Genomic DNA, 7,480 nt, shown 5'->3' on the forward strand with positions numbered 1-7,480 from the left:
GTAATCTCTTCCATAAGTTGTTTTCCCCATAAGACATTTACTATTTTAATTGCTCTGTTTCTTAACTTTCGAACTTGTCTTTCTAGGATTTGAACTGTGTTTCATCATATGATAGATTTGACGTCCACTAAACCGGCTCATGACGAATCACATGGGATGGGTTATGGATGTACTTTCGTAGTATGGAGGTGTGGAACACATTGTGAATTCTAGATAGATTCGATGGTAAGACTGTAACGACCGCCCCTCTGGTAGGGCGGGGTTATGGGAACGGAAAACATACATGCATATTAATTAATTTCTAAAACAGCGGAAGTATTTATTTACATATTCTTTTATAATTTTATTTTACTTTTCTTTTTGACACCAATAACTAATAACTAATTATCTAACCATTTATAATCATATGAGCATGTTAAGCATAATTTGAAATTTAAAAAGTCATGATATTAATTTCCAACATAAGCATGAATAAGTATTATATGATCATGCAAAACATTAACATAAGATAGACATAGTTCATATCAAGCATAAATTAACATAAGCAGATCTTTTTCCTTAGTCGAGCCACTACCACACACATCTCTTGCCCCTCCTGCTGCTCCCTTAGTTTATCCATCCTTTACCTTTATCTGCGGTACAAGGAAAGTAAACTATAAGCACACGGGCTTAGTAAGATCCTTTCCTACTCACAAAACCATGTATCATAGCATAATCACATAAGCATATAGCATGGAGACATAATCATCTAAAACATCATATCATGTAAAAGAGCATCATAACATATCACATCATATCATTCTATAAACAAAACATCATGTTATATCATATTATAAAAGAACATCATGTCATATCATATCATATCATAAAAGAGTATCATATCATATCATATCATATCATAAAGAGTATCATGTCATATCATATCATATCATAAAGAGCATCATGTCATATCATATCATAATGAGCATCATGTCATATCATATCATACCATAAAAGTATATGCAAGATGTCTTTCAAAAACATGCGTCATGTCATGTGCAAGATGTCTTTTAAAAAGAATATCATATAATACTTAAATATAATCTCAACATGAGGGTCCGGCTTGTACCACATACATACATAAATGCGTGCATCCTAAGTAGATCCAAGGTAGCAAATCTTGAATCTACTAGGAACTAGGCCCGTTTCATAGACCATCGACCTAGGGCACTTAGGAGCTCATCCCTTTTACTAGGCCCGTTTCATAGACCGTCGACCTAGGGGCGCTTATGGAGCCCACCCTTGGTACAAGCCATACAAAGTAAAATAGCATGTCATATTTACTTATCATATCATGAAGAGTGCTCTTAGTCCCAACCAATAGGGAAGCAACTCTTAGGCCTTTACTTGTCATATCATAAAGAGTGCTCTTAATCCCAACTAATAGGGAAGCATCTCTTAGGCCTCTTCTTGTCATATCATAAAGCATGCATAATTGTGCATATAGCCCATCATAAAAGTCATTATCATGCATGATTCATAAGTATACATAAGTGAGCATATAACATATCATAGGGAAACATAATCATACATGGAAAAACATAAACTAGCATCTCCTAATTCATATCATATCATAGCATGTGAGACACATAGTAAATCATAATTAGGGTTTCTAACCCTAATTCCATGAAGGGGCCGAAACATACAAGGTATTGAATCTAGGTTACAAATAACATAAAAGCATATGAACCCTAAACCACTTCATAACACTTATCATAAAGAACATCATGAGCATGTTTAGTTTATGTTCTAAGCTTCCTAGGTCTTTTAATCCTATTATGGCCGAAACTTGCCAAGCATGAATCTAGGTTACAAGTAACATAAAAGCATATGAACCCTAAACCAATTTCATAACACTTATCATAAATAACATCATTAGCATGTTTAGTTTTGGTTCTAAGCTTCCTAGGTCTTTTAATCCTATCATGGTCGAAACTTGCCAAATATAAATCTAGGTTACAAGTACATAAAAACATATGAACCTTAAACCAATTTCATAACACTTATCATAAAGAACATCATTAACATGTTTAGTTTAGGTTCTAAGCTTCCTAGGTCTTTGATTTTGTTATGGCCGAAACTTGCCAAGCCTAACCCTAGGTTACAAGTAACATAAAAGCATGTGAACCCTAAACCAATTTCATATCATATACTATAAGGAATGTCATGAGCATGTTTAGTTTAGGTTCTAAGCTTTCTAGGTATTTTAATCTTGTTATGGCCGAATGTTTAAGGAGCATGAAACTAAGTCTAAGCAACATACAAGCATAAGAATATCAAGCTAACTTCATATCATATCATAAGGAAAACCATGAGCATATTAGATTTGATTCTAAGCTTTCTTAGACCTTTAATCCCATCATGGCCGAAACCCTAAGTGGAATGCATCTAGGTTCTAAGCAACATGCAAGCATGAAAACACTAAGAACTCATCACACCATATCATAAGGAAAATCATGAGCATGATAGATTAAATTTTAAATTCTCCTAGGCCTTCATTTCTATCATGACCGAAACCTTCTAGGTATAGGTCTAGACTACAAGCAACATAAATAAAAACATGAGAATTTTAAACAAAACTCATATCCTAAGTTACATATCATAAGGAACATCGTGAGCATGTTTATTTAGGTCTTAAGCTTTCCTAGGTCTTTTAATCTTATCATGGCCGAATGGTCAAGGAACATGAATCTAAGTTCTAAGCAACGTACAAGCATAAGAACACTAAACTAATCTTCTATCATAGGGTACATATCATAAAAATATAGTGAACATGTTTAGTTTAGGTCTTAAGCTTTCCTAGGTCTTTTAATCTTATCATGACCGAATGATTAAGGAACATGAATCTAAGTTCTAAGCAACATACAAGCATAAGAACACTAAACTAATCTTCTGTCATGGGGTACATATCATAAAAACATAGTGAGCATGTTTAGTTTAGGTCTTAAACTTCCTTAAGTTTTTATACTTTGGTGGTCTAAGTTTCAAGAAGCAACCCTAGATTTTTAAGCAATCTAAACTCATGGAAAAAAACATGAACTATTTGTACCACAGGTGAGGGGATATTTACTTCCTCTTGCTTGGTTTTTCTTAAAAGAAGGTACCCTTGTGAAGAGGAAGAAGAAAGCTTCTCCTTCTAGTTCTCCCTTTTGCTTCTCTTATTTGTAAGGAGTAGATCTTGAGGACTTCTTCTTGTGAATTAGTTTTCTTAGGGAGAAAACCTTAGCTTGGATTCGGAAATGGGAGAGGAAAGAGTTCTAGGTCTCGATGGAGGAGGAAGAAGGAGAAAGAAGGAGGAAGAAGTAGCCAATCTTTCTTTCCCTTCTCTTCTCTCATTCCTATTTATCCTTAATAAATGAGGAAAAAGGAAGAATGTCCCAATTCATCCTCTTGACTCCTCTATTCTCTCACCCTCTTCATTCCCAAGAAAATAGAAAGAAGAAGAAGAAAAAGGCAACTTGCCTTTTGTCTTTTGCTTGCTTCTTCCAAGAGGAAGAGGAGGAAAGCTACTTGACATTCTCTTGCTCCCTTATTTAATCATACTCTTACTTTTAACTACAATTTCCATTCTTTTCTAAACATATATCATTCATGACTCTAGTGGTTATCATACCCATTTAGCTTTGTTTATTGTGAGGGGTTCATGGTTCAAGTTTTAACTTCTCTTTCTTTTTATTTCTTTTTCCATTTCCCTTTTATTCTAAAAGAATACCCATATGTATAGCTTAAATATTTCATGGGTGTTACAAAGGCAACTCCGTATGCTCAAGTTTTAATTTGATCTAGAATCTCAAATAGCCCAATGTACCTTGGGTTGAGTTTTCCCTTTTTCCCAAATCTCTTCACACCCTTCATCGGTGACACCTTAAGGAAAATGTAATCTCCCACCTCAAACTCCAATTCTCTTCTCTGCTTATCAACATAACTCTTTTGGCGACTTTGTGCTGCCTACATTCTATCTCGAATCTTAGCCACTAGGCTCACCGTGTGAACCAAAATGTTTGGACCAAAAAACTACTCTCTCACTTACCTCATCCTAATGTAACGGAGTTCAACACCTCCTCCCGTACAATGCTTTATACGGAGCCATACCTATAGTATCTTGATATCTGTTGTTGTAAGTAAACTCAACTAGGAGCAATTTTGACTCTAGCTTCCCCAGAAGTCGATCACATAAGCTCGGAGCATATCTTCAAGGATTTGATTGACTCGTTCCAATTGACCATCTGTCTTAGGGTGGAATGTGGTACTAAAAGCAAGCTTCGTACCTAGACTACGATGCAAGCTTCCCTAGAATCCGGAAGTAAGCTTTGGATCTCTGTCAAACACGATTTTGGTTAGAATTCCATGTAGTCAGACAAGCTCCCGTATACACATTTTTTCATATTGTGTCATAGTGCAAGTGATCTTTATCAATAAAAAGTGTTGGATCGTGACGGCTGGCTAGAAGGGGGGTTGAATAGCCTGACAAAATAAAACGCAAAACCTTTCTCGAACTCTTAACAGAACACTTGCATAAATAAATTAAACAAATAAACTAAAAGTAAGAGACAAAAGAGATTTACTTGGTTACAACCGGGGAGGTTGTTAATCCAAGGAAGATAAAGCGCACTAGAATATCTCCTTTAGGCGGATAAGCCTCTTACAGCGTTTAAGCACAGAAACAGAAGCTCAACTCTAAACTTAAAGCACGTAAGCGTTGGAATTGCAATTCTTGAGTTCGTTGAAAAGCTTTTGGACCAAGGCTATATTTATAGCCTTGGTCGGGGCGCTTGGAAGGGTTCCGGGTGCCCTGGAGGGGATAAAACTTTATCTCCAAATGTTCATATCGCGTTTGATGCGATCTGGTCAAAAAGTCAACTTCGGGCACCCTGGACTGTTACGGGCGCCCCAGACAACTCCAGGCGCCCCGGTTGGAAAAGTCAACCCTGTTGACTTTTTCCAGCTCGGGTATTCTACTCCGGCTCTGTTCGCCTTAGACCGAGTCTTTCGCTCATTTGAGTGATCTCTGCCGAAATAGGGCTCACCCGAACCCAACTTCCGGTCTTCTCGAGAGGCTTCCGCTCCGGCTTCTCGTCCCTCGGAATCGCCGTGTGGTTCCTTCTCGTCCGCCAGCGTACTCATCCGCAGTCTTCGTCCCTCGGTCACACCCCGTGCCGACCTTCTCGCTAGCTGCGTCTCTTGCTCCTCGAGCAGTCTTCCGCTCCGGTTTCTCGTCCCTCAGAACCGCCACACGCTTCCTTCTCGTTCGTCGGTGTACTCTTCCGCAGCGCCTCGTCCCTCGGACGCACCGCGTGCAGTCCTTCTCTCTAGCTACGTCTTCCGCTCGACTACCTGTGCTCCTAAGCTCCTATACACTTAGACACAAGGTTAGAAACACACGGAACCTAACTTAACTTGTTGATCACACCAAAACAACCTTGGGGTTCCAACAATCTCCCCCTTTTTGATGTGATCAACCCAAGTTAAGCTAGGGTAAAAATAGACATTAAAATAAACTAACTAATTTTTACAATTAAGTGCAGATAGAAAAATTATTTTTGGTCTACCTCCCCCTAGACTTATACTTTTCCTCTTCCTTTGATCACATAAAAAAAATGAGATTGCAAGAAAAAAATCTAAGGGTTAAGACTTAGAAAATTTTGAGAATTTTGAAAATTTTTGCAATAATTTTCACAGAAGCAGTCTCAAAAAAAATTTCTAAGTATCGCTTTAAGTAAAAACAATTCTGACTTAGGCAAATTTTGTAAAAATATTTTTGAAAATTCTAAGTAAAAATTTAAGAAGAAATTTTCAATTTCAGAAAAACTTTTAACTTATGCAAAAATATTTATTTATTTATTTTTATTTAAACAAATTCGTTCTCAAGTTATTGTCATTTCATTAATATCATTATGATATCTAAATTTCCATTTTAGTCTATCATAATTTCTCAAATCATAATTTTCTAGATTTAAAACAAACAATATTAAGCATGCAGAAAATTCTTTCGACAACATAATTGGTAAAAAATCTTTCAGCAATATTTCTAATTTGCAAGATTCGTTCGACAAAGTATTTTGTAACTCACAAGAATCTTTTGCCAATGCTTCTAATTTGCTAAATTCTTTCAATAACAGATTTTCTAATCCGAAAAATTCTTTCGACGATTCAATTTTGAATTTGCAAAAATCTTCAGGCAACTTTTCAATTGATTTAACCAATTGTTCAGAAGGTAGAGACCATATCTGACTTACCTTGTCAGCTGTTGATTCTCCCCCTGTTGTATTGCTTTCTTCCGAAGTCTCTCCCCCTTCATCGATGCTTATCTAGGATGAGCTTTCTGTGCCCTCGGGATGGAGTTCGGCTGTCTTGGCAGTTTCCTCATTCTCGGACTGTTCTGATGGTGACTTAGTGTCTATCGAAGAGTTGGATTCGACTTCAGTTGGTTCTTCGTAGATCTTTAAGAATTTTTCCCAAAGTTCTTTTGTGCTTTTGTATTCTCCGACTCTATCGATATCTTCATCTGGTATTACGCTTAGAAGATGAAATTCAGCCCGAGCGTTTGCCATCGATTCGTTACGTTGCTTCTCGTTCCAAAGATATTTCTTGATTTCTTCTCCATTCGTTGTCTTTGGTGCTTCATAACCAAATTTCATAATTAATGAAATACCAAAATCTGTGTTTAAATATACCTTCATGCGTTGCTTCCATAAAGCAAACTCCCCCTCGAATGCTGGTGGGTAGATGCTAGCTCCGACCATCGTTTTGTTACTTCAGTCGGCGGTTAGTCCTTCTGAGGCGCCTCAGCTCTGATACCACTTGTTGGATCACGGCGGCCGGCTAGAAGGAGGGTTGAATAGCCTGACAAAATAAAACGCAAAACCTTTCTCGAACTCTTAACAGAACACTTGCATAAATAAATTAAATAAATAAACTAAAAGTAAGATACAAAAGAGATTTACTTGGTTACAACCGGGGAGGTTGTTAATACAAGGAAGATGAAGCGCACTAGAATATCTCCTTCAGGCGGAGAAGCCTCTTACAACATTTAAGCACAGAAACAGAAGTTCAACTCTAAACTTAAAGCACACAAGCATTGGAATTGCAATTCTTGAGTTCGTTGAAAAGCTTTTGGACCAAGGTTATATTTATAGCCTTGGTCGGGGCGCCTGAAGGGTTCCAGGCGCCCCGGGGGATAAAACTTTATCCCCCAACGTTCAGATCATGTTTGACGCGATCTGGTCAAAAAGTCAACTCCGGGCGCTCGGAAGGGTTCGGGGTGCCCCGGTTGGAAAAGTCAACCCTGTTGACTTTTCCTAGCCCGAGTCTTCTGCTCCGGCTCCGTTCGCCTCAGACCGAGTCTTTCGCTCGCTTGGTTGATCTCTGTCATCCGAAATAGAGCTCACCCGTGTTGGTGCAATATCCCTAGGTCAAGGTTGACCTGATTGACTAAGCTTGA

Source organism: Zingiber officinale, chromosome 9A (genome assembly GCF_018446385.1).
Source record: "Zingiber officinale cultivar Zhangliang chromosome 9A, Zo_v1.1, whole genome shotgun sequence".
In the NCBI taxonomy this organism is placed as follows: Eukaryota; Viridiplantae; Streptophyta; class Magnoliopsida; order Zingiberales; family Zingiberaceae; genus Zingiber; species Zingiber officinale.